General features: G+C 40.6%; 1 protein-coding gene across 1 annotated transcript in view; it reads right to left on the bottom strand.

Moving 5' to 3' along the window:
- Positions 1 to 313: 313 nt before the first annotated feature.
- Positions 314 to 16,115, bottom strand: part of LOC123942196 — a 98,111-nt gene continuing 82,309 nt past the window's right edge. The window contains exons 6-7 of the mRNA XM_046006086.1: positions 6,350 to 6,478; positions 314 to 1,585 (exon numbers count right to left, since the gene is read on the bottom strand). The gene's annotated coding sequence lies outside the window, so the exon portion shown is untranslated. The remainder of the gene's footprint in view (positions 1,586 to 6,349; positions 6,479 to 16,115) is intronic.

The raw sequence follows: 16,115 nt of genomic DNA on the forward strand, positions 1-16,115 counted from the left end.
ATTACGCTGTGAGGAACAGAGGAAGAAAGGGGTCTGCGGATATCACAGACTGTGCCTCGTTTGATAAAGATTTATTTATTTCCCTTGGGCCATTAATAACCACATGTTAAATTTTCTCCCTCCTTGATGTCGAGCCTATCCTTCATTGTAAGTTTTTTTTTAAAGATTTTATTTATTTATTTGACAAAGATCACAAGTAGGCAGAGAGGCAGGCAGAGAGAGAGGGGGAAGCAGGCTCCCCGCTGAGCAGAGAGTCCATGAGGGGCTCCATTCCATGACCTGAGCCCAAGGCAGAGGCTTAATCCACTGAGCTACATAGGCGCCCCATTGTAAGTTAATTTAAAAAACACAACCCTCTGAAAAGACTCAGGATGCTTGGTTCTAGTCCTGAATTTTCTACCAGCTGACATGATTGTCAGCTTTTTTGTCGCAGGGACAGGAAACACTCATATTATTGATTTGCATAATACTGATTTCCCCATGGGGTTTCCTGAGAGTGTGCAATTCCTGACTCACTTCCCTCTCACTATCCAAATGTCACTATTTTATTAGTAGCAACAAACTATTGTGATACACTTCCAAACGATCGTGGCCTCCCAGGTATCTTGACATCTGGCTGAGATCCGCGGCACTCCCAGTTCAGCTGACAGAGAGTGAATGGCTTAATTTCTCTGTGCTTTATTTTCCCTACAAGTGGCCCCTTTCAGTTCTGAAATTTTACAAGCACTCTCAATGAGCAATAACCAAGCCAAACGAGGACTCTTTGTATCTTTATATCGTGCTAACAGAAGACATTGCCTCACTTACTCAGTCAGAGTTCTTCCAACACCGAATTCTAAATTTGGTCATGTCACAGAGCTGTGATTTAGGCACTGTTACACTCACTGGCATTGGACAGGGTTATGGCTACTCCCTTGAAAACATTCTAACTTCCTTTAATGGGCATGTTGGACCCATCAACCATTCATACATAATGGAAACAAGTATATTATGGTATTAAGTGTTAGTGTGGTATAAGCACAAAATTTACATTTGCAATTAATTCCAGCCATCAGGGCACAAGCCTGTCAGTTCCATGAGAGCCTGGCCTTCGGTCTGGTCTGTCCGAGGTCTGGTATAGAGGAGACATCTAATGACATTTGTTGAGTCAACTAACAACTTCTGCAATAATGAGGATATATGAAGTAATGGTGTCTTTTTTTTTTTTTTTATTATTATTACTAGACTCTTTTTGCCTGCCTAGGACAGAAACCCAGCTTGCCTGAAGGTAAGCATAAGGAAAAGATGCTGTTGTGTGAGCGCGCCTAGAATGGAAGGTGGGTGCCCGTCCTCAGGAGTAGTACACAGGGACCCAAATCAAAGGCTTTCTGTCTCTCCGTCTTGCATCCTTGATTCGTTCTGGCTTCTACAAGGTGACTCATGGCCACAGGTAGTGTCTGGGTTCACATTTCAGTTTTCCCTTCAGAAGGGAACCACCTTCTTCCTTAGCTTGTCAGGCTCCAGGTTTTTACCCATTGTTTGTTGCAAAAGTTAGGGGCCCGGGCAGGGTTCAGTCGAAGGTCTTTTATCACGGATTTGTTAGTTCCTGTGGAAAAGCAGATTAAAGAAGGGAAAGCTTTTAAAAGGATATTTCTTGAACATTTTATTTTAATGAATTAATTTGCCAGTCTTTTGATGTAAAGCCAGGACTTTTTTTTAAAAACTCTGGGACTAAGGGTGGGAGGTTGGGGGAACAGGTGGTGGGTAATGGGGAGGGCACGTTTTGCATGGAGCACTGGGTGTTGTGCAAAAAGAATGAATACTGTTACGCTGAAAAAATAAATAAAATGGAAAAAAAAACCAAAAACAAAAACAAAAACTCTGGGACTATTGTTTGGAGCTCTACCTTGCTCTTCTTGAAAAAAACAAAAACAAAAACCAAACAAACAAAAACCACACAGATCTTCATGCAGCTTTTCAACTGTGATTTCTTTAAAATGAAGAAAAGACTTAAAGATATGTGTGATCAATCTGAATGTAGAATCCTTCTAAATGTTTAAGATTCCCCCCTCATTGTGTAGAGTGCTTTCCCCCATGATTTGTTTGATGTGAATTCATCTCTATTTTCCCCAAAACTTTTGGGATATATTGGACAAAAATAGAACTTCCATTTCTGCTGCACTCATTCATTGTTTGTTCAGTATCTAATGAAATTACATACTTTTAATAACTATCAAAACGGGCATATACGTGTGGGAATAAATGCAAGTGACTCTCGACCGTATACAACTTCAAAGGGGCAACTGAAGTACGCAGACATTCTCAGAGAGGCCACCTCGCCACTGTTTCGTGTGCCCCTGCCAGCTGGTCTTGTGAGGAGGGGAAGGAAGAACAGCTCTTGCTAGTGTGATTTGGGTTTACTGAAGGTAACCTCTCAGCCTTTGAGTCCTCACAGTGTGTGGAGGGACAGACACACACACAGAAAAACAGGTAATGTAGAATGTGATGGGTCTAATAAAGAATTGCGCCGTGAGAGCAAAGAGGAGGGAGTCACTGCTTCTGCGGGAGCATAGGTCCGTTGGAGCTGCTTCTTTCAGAACACCAAAGGGGAGAAAGGTCATGCCAAGTGCCAAGGCAGTAAGATGTGAAAGAACAATGCAGAGCAAGTGACCATGTCTACCTACGGAGGGGCTCGGATTATTCGAACTGGAGATATGCCAAACAAATTTATGAAATTTGTGGTGATTTAAATTTTTACCCTTCATACATTAAAATCATTAACACACACAAAAAGGGATATTCAAAAGAAATCACAGGATTTATTAAAAAAAAAATCCAGGTAGTATAGACCTAGATGGGGCATATTAAAAATCATATGATGAGGGGCACCTGGGTGGCTCAGTGGGTTAAGCCTCTGCCTTTGGCTCAGGTCATGATCTCAGGGTTCTGGATCGAGCCCCACATTGGCCTCTCTGCTCAGCGGAGCCTGCTTCCTCCTCTCTCTGCCTGCCTCTCTCCCTACTTGTGATCTCCGTCTGTCAAATACATACATAAAATCTTTTTAAAAAAATTGTAGGACGAACCCTTGAATGATGAATATCTTGTCAGTGTATATATGTGACTCTATGTGTAGTATTATCTGGAGATAATGCAAACGCTTAACTTTGAAGTGGCTATTTATGTTTCACCAAAGCCAAATGGCTTTCTTCCATGCGTGTCTTCTGACTCATATGCACCTGAAGCGTGGTATATGAAAGTGATTGTGAATTGAAAATTGCTGGGCATGGATGTGATTTAGGGTATCTTTTAAAGAACCACATTAACCAAGCAATAATGGAAGATAAGAGAGAAATAATTAAAGCCCTTGAAGCTGTGCTAAAAAGTTAGGAATCAACGTAACAGAGAACACAATAGTTCTCCTCTGTAAGAAAAGCTATTGTCCGTCACAAGCCAATATTTTATTTTCCCATTTTTTATATCATTTTCTTATAAGACTGTGATACTCTCCTAAAAGCACTGAATTATTGTGTACTCATCAGACTGGATAACAAATACTGAAAAATACCCTTAGTTGACTAACTTGGGATGTAGAATGATTTGGCCTTAAAGATAAAATTTTGGCTTAGGTTGAATATGAAAAATGTTCAAGAAAATACTCAACATAGGAGCTTTGCACAAATTCTGATCTAGATGAAGTATCCTAGACTCTCACAGTTTCTGCTGTTCTTCTGCAAGCTTCCAGCATCATCTTTCACTCTGACATAATCTACAAGGGATTTGGCCAGCTTTGTCTCTCCCTATGGTGCTGTATCTCTACCCTAGCAGGTATGGCTCATGGTGATAGATGTCATGCACAGACAGCATGAACATAAAAAGGTTGTGGCGTCTCAAAGAAAAGAATAGGCAGAGAGATGCTATCTGTCAAAGGATGTGATGATCAAGTCTATTTTCTCATAGTTGTTAATAACTCCACACATTCTAAAGAAAAAAAGGAGTATACTTTTGGAGACACGATCAGGGAGGATACTCCTTAATTGAAGGAAGTACATTTGGCAGTAAGTCATGATGGATTTTTAAGAGTGGTGAACACTACTATAATGAGCACCATAAGCTGGAAGAAATCATGAGGTAGTTGACAGCTTTTCAAGCATCAGAAGCTATCCTTTTAGCCCTGAGCCATAGTTTGATTCTTTCAGTGTTGGCCACGCACTGACAGGGCTAACATGTTGACTCTCAACACGATTGACTGAATGGATTAAGGGAGATTTAAAAATATGCTTGATATTTCTAGGAGTCATGCAAATAAATGTAAAACTTTTCGAAATTTTGTTTGTTTTTTTTTACTTATTGTGATGAGTTTATTTTCCATATGGAATTAAAAGATCTAATTTAAATGATTAGATTATAGGATTACAATTCGATTATTGATCAATAACATGACAGAATTTAAAAAGCCAGTGCAAAATGGTAGATGGGATAGAGGTAATGAAATGTGAAGGTCAAACTTTCAGATCTTTGCATTAATGATTAGACTCAGATGTCTGAATGGGCCCTGAGGTGATTGTTTGTTTGGCCTTGTTTAAGAGATGCAGTTGTGAGCCAAAGTTTATGTGACCTTTCTCCATTTACAACTTGTCCAGTTTGGAGTTTATGAGTTTCTAGCTCTGCCCAGTTTATAAAAGGGTTAATTGAATTTAAATTAAAAAAAGAAAGAAAAAAAGAGAAAATGTATCTTCTTTGTTTACTGAACTCATGAAAGGGTCATGAATGGAATGAAATGGAATGGAATGAAATGGAATGGAATGTTGTGAATGGACTTATAAATAAACATCTTGTTTCTACTTTTTCTAAGTTGTTTTACTTGAGATAAACTTTACATTATATTATGTGTGGCTACTGACATTTATCAACACTAATTTTACATGTACTAATCTATTTTTAAGTGAAGGTAGAAGTTCACCAGGGGCAATATTTTTTACCCACAGTAAGAAATTTATATCAATGTATATAAACATAAATGTATAATATAAACATAATATTTATAGAAACATCTCTAGATATTATATAAATATTATTCACATGTATTACTTATGTATGTAATACATGTATATAAATTATATAAATATACATATGAAATAAAAGTCTCACAAAAAGAACTTTATTCTTACTACTAGTAATGCTTTTCGACCACTTTCAGGAACCACTGTGGTGTGTAGGGTTCCCAAATCAGGGTGTCAGCACCATCCTGTTAGTCCAATCTCATACAATTCTGCAAAAGAAATGCTGTGCCAGAGAGCTAGAGTAATTCCACTCCAGTGCATGGGGGGAGGGGCCAAGAACACTGCCCTATGATCTATTTTACCTATCATTTCACAATTTGTAAAATGTCTTATGACTTTATAGATTGACAATCCACAATCTTTTTTGCCTTTCTCTCTCTTCATTTGATGTCCTGGAGGAGAGAATTTGATCAGCTCAGTTTAAATAAAGTGTCTATGCCTGCACTAATCAGCTGCAGACAAAGAGAATAAGATCCTTTTTAAAAAAATGTATATTTATTTTATTTAAATTCAGTTAGCCAACATATAGCACATCATTATTTTCAGAGGTAGAGTTCAGTTATTTGTCAGTTCCACATACCACCCAGTGCTCATCACATCACGTGCCCTCCTTAATGCCTGGCACCCAGTTAGCCCATCCTCCCACCCTCCTCCCCTCCCCCAACCCTCAGTTGGTTTCCCAGAGTCAAGAGTCCCTCATGGTTTGTCTCCTTTTCTGATTTCTTCCCGTTCCATTTTCCCTCCCTTCCCCCATGATCCTCTATGCTGTTTCTTATATCCCACATATAAATGAAACCATATGTTAATTGTCTTTCTCCGAGCGACTTATTTCGCTCCACATAATCCCCTCCAGTTCCAACCACGTTGATGTACATGGTAAGATTTCATACTTTCTGATGCCTGGGTAATAGTTCATTGTGTGTGTATGTGTGTGTGTGGATAGATAGATAGATAGATGATCGATAGACAGATATCTTTTTTATCCATTCATCTGTCGATGGACATCTCAGCTTTTCCCACAGTTTGGCTATTGTGGAAGTTGCTGATAAGAGAATAGGATCCTGTAGTGCCAGGTATGATCATTTTCTATCCCAAACTTTCTGCATCAAGGGACTAATTGCAGCAGGTGGAGATTCTGTGAGTCAAGCAGTCACCCTAGTTAGCATGTATTTAAGATATCAACACCCTTGGGCTTTTGGACCCCTCTTCTAAGTTCCTTCAGGGATCTAGGCCAGGATACGTTGACAAGTAGGGATTATTATCTGATTTTACTGGAGGAGGATCCAAGAAATAAAGGGTGAATGATTTACTCAGAGTTCAGGGAGACTCCATGGAAGAGACAAGCATAGATCCATGCCTTCTTACTTCTAGTTTATGGCGGTATGTTGCTTGTTCAACACAGTGGGTTTAGAAACTTTACTGCTTTCTTCATGTCATTCCTTCAAAAAAGCAAAAACAAAACAAAACAAAACCTTACATATTTTCATCAGAATGATGCTCTTCAGAAAGTTCTGTTCCCTGCTAGGTATTTTATGCAATGTTATAATGGGTTGTTTGATCATTTGCTCTGGTACTCATCTAAGTCTAACAGTCCATAATATCCTGTGACACTCCCTTTTCCTTTTTATTAGATAGGGAAAACATTTCCCTTCTTTCATCTTTAGACGTGTTTTGTGTGTCCTTTATAATTTCTCAGTAAGACTGAACAGTGGTTCTGTGGTGACAGCAGTAAAGCAATTTGCGATCCTTCAAAAAGATGCCGGGCAAGGAAAAATTATGACTCCGTGTTAACAAAGTAACGTATGACACCTAATATATTTTGCTCTGATCTTCCATGTCCTTAACTCTGGCTTTTCCAGAATTATGTCTCTGAAAGTATATTTTTAAAATGTGCAGTAGACATTGGTCAAACTGGAAGCAAAGATTTTTTTTTTTCTTTTTTCTTTCTTTTTAAAAAATTTAAAGCCAGCAGTGTTATGCTGATGGGCATTCTGGGGAACATTCAGGGTTATTGGTTGAGGACATTTGTACCCCAAGCTGAGAATTCTATAACCCTTTCCAGGTCTCAGTCAGAAACCTGGTATAAAGATTTCTTAGTAAATATATAACACTCAGACAAGAGTCCGCACTTGGCCTAAATCATTATGATGGCCATCTTATACTTGCTGACTATCCCATTAAATTTCTACACTGAAAAATGAAACAAGATGAAACCAGAGAGGGAGACAAACCATGAGAGAGTCTTAATCTCAGGAAACAAACTGAGGGTTGCTGGGAGTGGGAGGGTAGGGATAAGGTGGCTGGGTTGTTGACATTGCGGAGGGTATGTGCTATGGTGAGTGCTGTGCAGTGTGTTAAGACTGATCAGTCACAGACCTGTACCCCTAAAGCAAATAATACAGTATTTGTTAATAACAAAAAAAAAAACCAGAAATAAAGTAATGCTTTAAAAGTGTATGTGTTTGTGCATGTGTGTTTCTGTGTGTGTGTTTCAGAACAGATGTTTTAATTCAGAATGTAGATGACTACTTTTTTCAAAAAGAAAAGTATCCAGTAGAGAAAGAAATATAAATACGGAACTCAGCTAGTGGTCAGGAAGGAACTTAGCCGTAGGTAACAAATCTGTTTTGTGAGAAGTTAGTATCTGATTATCATCAACATGGGGAAATCTCTGGTTTCGCTTCAAAAGCCTGAGCACGGTTTTTAACACTCCTCTGACATTTATTCCCACTACCTGGGTCTCACAGAGAGAGCTTCAGAGATTCAGTATTTTCTAAAACTTCCTGGATTTAATTCTCCCCTTCCCCTTGGTGACTGAAAAAGATTGCAACCTGTACACCTGCTGCCCTTCCCCACCCCACCCCCGACAAAATCTCCTCTCTTAGTTTTCCAAGGATGAACCTAAGGTGCTTTCTAAAATTATTGTTCAATACTACCAGGAACTGAGAAGTCAATGGTACTGAGCAAGACATTTTCTGCCAAGGCAAGGGTAAATATGTTCAAAGAACATTTAAGGCCACAGGGAGAGAGTCCTGTATCCATCCCGTCTTAAGCCTTTGCTGCTCATGGATCTACTCTTCCTTCAGGGAAACTTGTTCTCCCCTCCAAGGACCTGCTTGTTCTAGCCTAACAGTGGACTGTAGGGCTGTTCTGTGGATCTGCTAGTTTTCTCTGCAGAAGCTTTCCTCTTCCCATTTAAAGGGTTGTTTGTTTCTTAAAGAGAGGGAGTGAAAGGGGAGGGGAAAGAGGGAGAGGGAGACAGAGAAGCTCAAGCTGACTCTGAGCTGAGTGCAGAGCCTGACACGGGGCCTGAGCTCATGACTCTGGGATCATGATCTGAGGAGAAACCAAGAGTCAGATGCTTAACCGACAGAGCCACCCTGATGCCCCTCTTTTTCACATTTAAAATGAGCATAGAAACAACAAACAGCATAAGACCACATGGGGAAGAATTCAGAGTGCCTGGCTAAAATTACCAGTAGCAGAGCACAGAAGTCTGGGGTGTCTAGGAAGATTATTTATCCCAATTTACCACAAACATTCCACTAGATTCAGGGGTAAAGTGATTACTCTCCTGCAGAGAACTCTCTGGTGTTTCAGTGACACATACTTGATTGTTCCCCAGGGTGGGGCAGGAATGTCTCCCTTAGGAAGCCATTACTTCCAGGTTGAGCTATCAACAAACCATTCCCTGTCTTTGGTCTAATTAAACTACACCCGTTTGGGGGGTATAAAATAGAGATGCTGACATGTCAGCATTTATGCTGCTGACACAAATGTTCTGTGCATAGTTGATGTAAATGGAGCTGACATAAACCTTCTCCTTGAGAACAGATGCTAGAGGGGCTTTTTTTGCTATCTTCCAGTGGATTGACTTTAAGCATTGTCTGAGCTAAGAGTTGGAGCCTCTACTACTGATATTCAGTCCTCTACTATGATAGATTAACCTATTGATTATTCAATTACTTACTTCTTTTATGCCAATAACTACTTGAATTAGAGCATGACTTCTTTTAAAGTTCAGCATTAGAAGAAGAACACAGTACTGATTATCTTTGTGCCAGTGTCTTAGTTTGCAGGGCTTTAAAGATGACATTTAGTTCCAGGTAGCAAATAGAGGCATGATTGTTTATTGTATAAAATAAGTTACATTGTAATACAGATTTCATGTTAATAGGACTTTTGAAGTGTTGCATTACCTGAGAGTTGCCACTGGTGAGAATTTTCTAGATGATTGTGATGAAAGCTGTAGATCTTCTTCAGGGTGAATTACATACACACTCAATATAATACAGACAAATTCAGGGGGCTCAGGAACTCCTAAAACTGCTTATGAGGCCAAGGTCAAGAACCTCCTTCATTAGTTCCATTGGTGAGAGATGGCATTTGCCACCTACATTTGGGGATACAGTATCCCCAAGAAGGCTTTCAAAAGATGGGTGCCTGTGTGGCTCAGTGGGTTAAGGGCCTTCCTTTGGCTCAGGCCATGATCCAAGGGTCCTGAGATCGATACTCGCATCAAGTCCCACATCAGGGTCTCTGTTTATCAGGGAGCCTTGACTCTTCCTCTACCCTTTCCCCTGGTTTTTGTGCTCTATCTCTCTCTCTTGCAAAAATAAAAAAATAAAATCTTTTTTTTTTTTAAAGATTTTATTTGTTTGACAGACAGAAATCGTAAGTAGGCAGAGAGGCAGGTAGAGAGAAAGAGGGGGAAGCAGGCTCCTTGCTGAGCAGAGAGCCCGATGTGGGGCTCGATCCCTGGACCCTGGGATCATGACCTGAGCCAAAGGCAGAGGCTTTAACCCACTGAGCCACCCAGGCACCCCTAAAAAAATAAAATCTTAAAAAAGAGATCACATCTTTATCCATAGTATCTTTTTATAATATTGATACTCAAGAATTTTGTGAGTTATGCTCTACTGACTATTGGAGGTGAATGAGTTCAAGGCCTCCAAAAACCTCGTGTCAAGGCAGGATGAGATGTGTCAAAGATTCACTGGGAGGAAATGCCAGTGAAGGATAAAAGAGGAGGGAGCAGGGGATGATAGGTGACCCTCCCTGCCTGGAAACTGACCTGACACCTGGGAAGAATCTCAGATCCCAGTGCTGTTCTAAAAAGTCTCAGCCAGGCCAACTAGGAGTCCCCGAGCAGTTTGCCCATTAGAATAGTTGAGCACTGGGCTGGCTGGCCTGTCTCTTGCAGCCCCGTCTGCTGCAGCCCTGCCTGGGAAATGCCTGGGGGAAGCAGGGCCTGGGCATGAATGCTGAGGCAGACTCAGAGAGGCAGACCCTGGAGGCCGTGGGGCAAATATGGTCCCCGCGCAGGAACTCTTGAAAGGGGGTCTAGGCAGTGGTCTTCATGGGCACCACATGGGGATAAGAGGGTCTTTGTAAGTACAGAAGTGCAAATTCTCTTTTCTCCCACTTCCTTACGTTTTGATAGCTGCTACTCTTTGGTCAGGGTGACTCTGCCAGCCAAAGTGTACACAGAGACAGGTAATATGATATCGTAAACTTGTGACTTGGTTTCTTGCCTCCCTATAACACCGTATCCGCGGGAATTGTTCAGTAAGGGTCTGGGGTGGCAAGATCATAAACTGCAAATATGATTATTTTTTTACCACGACCTTCACCTTTAGTCCGGGGGCATTCAGCAACAACATTCCTGTTAAATCGGAAGGACTGTAGAATTAAAAATTGCTGTTGAAGTGTAGAGCCCAGGATACTCACAGAGTTTGACAGAAGCCATGCTAAATCCCTAAATCCAGGGTCTCTGTGGTCTCAGTGGGATTCGGTCCAAAGATCGGTGTCCAGTTTTCTCTTTTTACCTCCCTCCCCCAACCAACATGGTGGCCTCGTGGCCCTTTTGTTTCACTTTGACAAAAGACTCATGGAGGCTTCCCTTCCCTAACCTGTAGAGCAGAGCCAGGCTCCTCTACCAGAGGACTGTGTCCTCCAGGGGAGGGAGCTATACTGGAAGCAGGCTGGCAGGGAGAAGAGGGCAAAGAGAAAGGGGGAAACTCTAAAGAGAGGTCCTCTGTGGTAGGAAAGTAAAATGCTCCCAGGACTTGGGAATTTTTGAAAATTCATTCACTCACCAAACAGATAGTCATGGGACAGGTACTTTGTTTCAGACACTGTTCTAAGTGCTTGGGACATTCAAGAGAACAAAATAAAAATCCCTGCCTTTTGGTAGCCTACATTCTTGCAGGGAGACTTTAATATGCATGTGAACAAAATGCATAAATCAATTATATCTAGATAAATATATTTCTATAAAGCACAGCTTTTCTTAAAATTGCTTTTCAGCAACAGTTGCTTCATCTGCTATTACCAGAAGCAGAAGTCTCTTCCCTTTGTTTTCTTTGCCCCTTTTAGGTTCTTTGATCTTGGCTTCCTGTTTCTTCCTCAGGGAAGGAAATACTTCCTTTCCAGAAGTCCATCAAATATAACTTCCAGAAAGTCACTGACAGAGTAAAATGACCCTGCATGTGTTGTTTAGTGAATATTTTTGATCTCTGCGAAGTCTGCTTTTTAACTAGATCTTAATACATTTCCCAAAACCAGTTCAGAAAATATATCGAAAACACAATTGGTTAAAACCAAATTGAGACTCGCAGGTGTTCAGTTCTAAATCAATGGCATCAGTGCACCGAAGGCTGGCATGGCACTGGTTGAAGGCAGCCACAAGTCTCACTGATGACGATCTAAAATCCTCAGATCTCCTCAGCAATAAATAGGGAATGGGACAATAAAAAGGACTCAACTGCGAGGAAGGCAGACATTCCGATTCTCCCTTTGCTACGTTAAACAACACAACCTGCAATCTAGAGAGACAGGAGAGAGCCACGTGAGAAATAATGACTTCGAGTGTGTAGGACTCACAGTTAAACCCTGACCCTATTTCAAGGCCCACTCCTAGATCAGTGAAGCATATACAATTCCAACTGGATTTAATGGAAGTCTTTCTGCTTTTCTTTTTTTCTCTTTCTTTGCTTTTCTCTCTTTCTTTCTTTCTTTCTTTTCTTTTCCTTTTTTCTTTAAAGATTTTCTTTATTTATTTGATGGATAGAGATCACAAGAGGACAGAGAAGCAGGCAGAGAGAGGAGGAAGCAGGCTCCCTGCTGAGCAGAGAGCCACATGTGGGGCTCGATCCCAGGACCCTGAGATCATGAGCTGAGTTAAGGCAGAGGCTTAACCCACTGAGCCACCCAGGAAACCCTCTTTTTTCTCTTCTTTCTTTTCTTTCTTCCTTTCTTTTTCTCTTTCTCTTCGTGAAAGGGACTATTTAAGATCTTCTGGGTTCATCTTTAGGGAAAAACCAAAACTGAGTGGATTTATATTTAGAATTAAATGATACACTTTAAAAGACAATATGAATGAATCATTGAACTGTTTCCTCACCCTAACTCCAGGCCCATACATAGATTCTATTTCTAACTTTTTAAAGAAACAAAAATTATCTTAGTAGCTGTGGGCGGTTGACTTTAATGAAGCTCTATTAAGCCAACATTCAATTAAAAGACAATGTGGGTCACAACCAGAAATCATTTACAGAATATATAGAAACATCCCTCGTACTGATTATGACCAACATTCTCAAGAGCAGGTCATACTCCTGTCTTCCGTCCCTCTCTAGCTCCATCCTGGTGCCATGTTTGCTCTGCTGTTTGGTGAAGCCGCTCTCCTTCACGGTAACTCTCCATCACTCCATCTTTGGCTCATTGTCAATGTTCTGAACTTTGACCTCCCCTGCTCTTAGAATGGCTCTTTTCTTGGCTTCTGGGACACTCAAGTTTCCTTAAATCACTTCATTTGGCTTCTCACAGATTCCTTCACTGCCATCCTCCTTTTTTTTTTAAAGATTTTATTTATTTATTTGACAGACAGACATCACAAGTAGGCAGAGAGGCAGACAGAGATAGAGGAGGAAGCAGGCTCCCCACTGAGCAGAGAGCCCGATGCAGGGCTTGATCCCAGGACTCTGAGATCATGACCTGAGCCGAAGGCAGAGGCTTTTTACCATCTGAGAGCCACCCAGGCACCCCACATTGCTGTCTTTCTTTTCTTCATTTCTTAGATAGAGGCAGAAGCCCCAGATCCAGTCATCGATGCCCTTCTCACCAATGGCATGCACCACATAGCTTCCACTGCTGTGCTGTAAGTCCTGAGCTTTTCTTAAAGCCTCAGCTCCAGAACTGAATATACAACTACATGGTAAGCACCTTCAAATGGGTGCACGTGAAGTCCAAAGTCTGAAATAATAATTCATTTTCTGCCCCCTTCCTGATCTCCCTATATTTTCAGGATCATCACTTTTTGTTCTCTCTGTCTCTTGGGCCGGAAAACTTGGTCAGATCAAGTTTGAGTCCTTTTTCTCTCTCACTCCCTACATTTAATCACTATTAATCTATTAATTTAATAGAATCTATTCTATCTTCATCATTGTGAATTTCCATTCCCAATGCCACTTCCCATCATTAGGCTCATATGAGACTTTCTGTCTGGCTTATTATAATAGCCTTTTAACTGGAGTCCTTTCTCGCTCTCCCCTTCTTTCTTTAAGAAATACTGATCTAGTCCTGATACTGTGCAAACATTGTGCTGGAAGCTTGGGAAACAAAAGCAGAGAGCAGGCTCCCTCTGTGAGGAGCTCACGAAGCAGCGGGAAAGAAGGATGTGAACGATACTCACTTCCACATACTCTGATGAGCACGAACACATAAATGGTGTGTAGGTGGCCCAGAGAGAGGGGGGATTCTTTTTTCAGGAAGTGGGCAGAGGGCCTTACCAAAGGGGTTAACAGAGAAGGTGGCTTTGGGGCTGAGAAGTGGGGAAGGATAGGATTTCACCAGATGGAATGTCACGAGGAAGGGCATTCTGGGCCAAGGTAACAATGTGCACAAACTCACAGAGACCTAAGGGTGTGTGGGATGTTTAGCAGTCTGATGTCACTGGAATGCAGATGGTGAGTTGGGCTGGACCGTGAAGTGCCTTGAATGAGGTGTATGGGTTTTGTTCTGTAGATACTTTGGAACTGTTGCTTTCACATCCCACATGTAACTAAATACGAAATTCTGAGTAGAACCAATAGACTGATGTGTGAATCTAATCTACTTTTTCCAATGTCACTGACTCTGTCTTATTTCTGCCCTTATTCTTGGGGGCTGTCAGCCAAGTTCTCCTTTATAAGAATGAGAACACTTCCTTATCCAATCCTCAGTATTTGATTATCTTTTTCTCTTCTTATAGAAAACGAATGGGATTTAGCAATATAGGACAATATCAGGATCTATGTGCAAATTTCCTAGAAGAAAATCTATAACACACACAGACACACATACATATTTTTTCCATTAAATTTTCACTACAGTTCTGTGAGAAATGTCCCTCTCTAGAAATTTTGCTTGCCTATTGTTTTTGGCTACTACCAAATGGAGAAATGTTTCCTCATTGGTCTAGCCTCAAATAACATTATGAGTGGCCCATGATTTCTGCCACTCATTCCTGCCCTAAGGGATATAATGAAAGGACAGAACACTTGTTCCTGAACCTGATATGAATAGAGAGCAAAGCCCCCCAGGTCTGGCTTTTTTAGGAGGAGTAAGCCATTCCTCCTTGGTGGGTCCCAGGCTGCTCAGGCTTTTATAGTACTCCACTTCAGGTAGGCAGAAGAATGCCAACACAAGGCTGCTGGTATCCACTACTGCCCTGAGTAGAAAATAAATTGAACTGCAGAACAATCCTTCATCCAGTTTCAAAATGTCCCTTGGTGTTTGAAAATCTGTTTATTATTTATTATACAGAATCAAAGTAGGCTTATCTTAGAAAAGGGAACATCCCTAATTTTGGAGAGATCCCGATGTGGGACTTGATCCCAGGACCCTGGGATCATGACCTGAGTCCAAGGCAGAGGCTTAACCCACTGAGCCACACAGGGACGCCTTGGAGAGATTTTTAAACAGGCTCTCACTATGCCTCACCCAGATCATTGTTCTGTAAACCAACTATCTCTTTGCTTGCTGTCCTTCTTCTGTTTACTTTACATTCTACTCTCTGATTTTGCTGTTTTAAGGGCATATCTTTTTTTTTTTTTTTTTTTTTTTTTTTTTTTAAGGGCATATCTTCCACTTCATGTTTAAACATTCCAGTATACTTGTTGTTGCTTGTGGGATAAAGTCCAAAATAATTTGGTTTGGCATACCTCTCTCCAACCTCATCAGCCATCTTGACTCAACAACAACAACATATGAAAGTTCTAGGAATAACACCCAACATATGCAGGAACTGTATAATTTGTGCCTCTATCGTGCATTCTTGATGCAGTTAAGAGTTTGTTATGCTAAACAACCCACTCGGGAGCCTATAGATTGATTTCTGAAAGTCCCTAAATCTCCTGAAATGAATCTTACTCATTTTGAGTAAGAGCATTTTCTCAGGAGGATAAGCTCCACATCTTCTGTAAGATTTTTAAGCGGGTATTTACAATCTCATGGTTAAGAATCATGGTAAATCTTTTGAGAGCCTGGGCACTCATAATCAAATACGATAGAATAATATACAAAATAAGAATGATGACAGTGTTTTAGTCAGATCATCAAGCACAGAACCTCATAATACATAAACACGGAAGCCCAGGGAATTATAATAACTTGCCTGGGATTATTTGCACACCGAATAGTAGAATTTAGATTTGATTGTGCATTATCTTCTCTATTGTTTCTTGTTTCATATATTTGTGTTACTTTTTTCAACAGAAGCTACTTGAAGGCAGGAGCCTTGTCTTGAGGTGATGATGATGATGATGATGATGATGATGATAAAGACAAGTTTGGAGGAAACTGATTAAATAACATGACTAAGGGCACAGTCTAATTGTTAGTAAGCACAGAACCAAGATGTAAGAAATATGTAGTGTTATGTATAGCTACTTCTTACATATTTAGAACATCTACCGCTTAAAAATCCGGATAATGAGAATTTATTTATTTAAATCAAGTACATTCAATATACCGCGCAATTTCCAAGTAAATGTGAGGTTTTTTAGGATGAAATACTCTTGAAATGTTAGAATC

This window comes from Meles meles, chromosome 5 (genome assembly GCF_922984935.1).
Source record: "Meles meles chromosome 5, mMelMel3.1 paternal haplotype, whole genome shotgun sequence".
Classification (NCBI taxonomy): Eukaryota; Metazoa; Chordata; class Mammalia; order Carnivora; family Mustelidae; genus Meles; species Meles meles.